Genomic DNA, 1,431 nt, shown 5'->3' with positions numbered 1-1,431 from the left:
TCTCTAAAATTAGAAACATGAAAATATTATCAGTTGATCCAGAACTCAGAGTACTGACAGGAACTGGGAGGACAGATCATGTCTCATCCTGAATAATGAGACTGAACAGAGGACGAGCTATGCTAATAAACAGACACATGCTGATCGGTCAGTATAAATCGCAGGCATGAAGTGATCGAGCCACCACTCGCTGTGGGCTGAGAGCTGGTTTAAGTTTATTTAGGCAGCAGGTTCTCTGTATAACAAGCAGACTGCAGAAAAGGCCTCAGGAGGTTTCCACAGGTCAGTGTCACTGTCAGTGCTGGATGGATGGGAACGTTTATCATCAGGCAGGAAATTACTGATTCAAAGCATTTCTGATGTACAAAGTAAGTTTTCATAGGAAAATATATCAATGAGACTTCACACACCACTAATAACTGTGCACGTGTAATATTAATACACATAATAATATAATAATGGTGTGGATTAAATGTGTAATCCAAGCAAGGAGTTGAATCTTTGGTATAAATTAAGAGCTTTTCTATTTTACAAAGTTACTCGTCAAATGAAAATATTACTTTTAATGTTGGAAAAACTGATATGATTAAAAATAATATAGTTAAGTTTTCGAGTGTGCTGCTGACCTTTGACCTGCAGCTGAACATCTGTCAGTCTGGGTTCTTCTCCCCTCACTCTGATGGTGCAGGTGTAGTTGCTGCTGTCAAAGATGTGGGGTTTCCTCAGAGTGAGGCTGAAGTCTCCAGTCTGCAGAGCGTCAGTCTTCATGGATGTTCGGTCTCTGTAACGCTGGTTTTGATCTGTCCGCTCGTCCTCTTCCTGCTGACGCTGGTGGACGGTTGGAGGATTGAGGTCGTAGCGGCTCCACACCACTGTGGAGGGTCCAGATACAAACGGGATGTGACAGGGCAGCAGGACTGACTCCGCCCCCTCGTACACCTCCAGGGTGAGGACTTGGTGGGACACTGTGAGGACACAGAGAGACACACATGAATCAGCTGTCTGTGTGACCTGTAGGTCACATGACCACCTGAGATTAAAAACTAGTTCTACAAGATTGTGTCTGTGTAAGATAGGGTGACCAACCGTCCTCTTTTCCCCGGACATATCCACTTTTCACGTCCTGATGAAAATGTCCGGGTTTTCCTATAGTCTGACAGAGGAAGTTTGTTTGAAGTCATCACCGAGCTGCTGCTTTGTGAGCGCTTGTTCTGCGCTCACAGACAGGACAGACGGTGTGCAGCAAAGCGCCTAATGATGTTTAAAAGATCCCAAAGCGCAAGTGCATCATTTCAGATGAACTGCAAAAGAAATTTCCCTCTTACCGGCCCAGTACTGCTAATTCTTCTTATGCAGATGAGGCATTATTTCTGTACCATTATTTAATTCCAGAGGCTTTTAAGTTATTAATTTTTTTTTTTTTTTTGCACT

This window comes from Haplochromis burtoni, unplaced genomic scaffold, assembly GCF_018398535.1.
Source record: "Haplochromis burtoni strain Fernald_Lab_line unplaced genomic scaffold, NCSU_Asbu1 Contig_1692, whole genome shotgun sequence".
Taxonomy (NCBI): Eukaryota; Metazoa; Chordata; class Actinopteri; order Cichliformes; family Cichlidae; genus Haplochromis; species Haplochromis burtoni.
The sequence above is the reverse complement of the archived record's forward strand: the minus strand, read 5'-3'. Positions refer to the sequence as shown.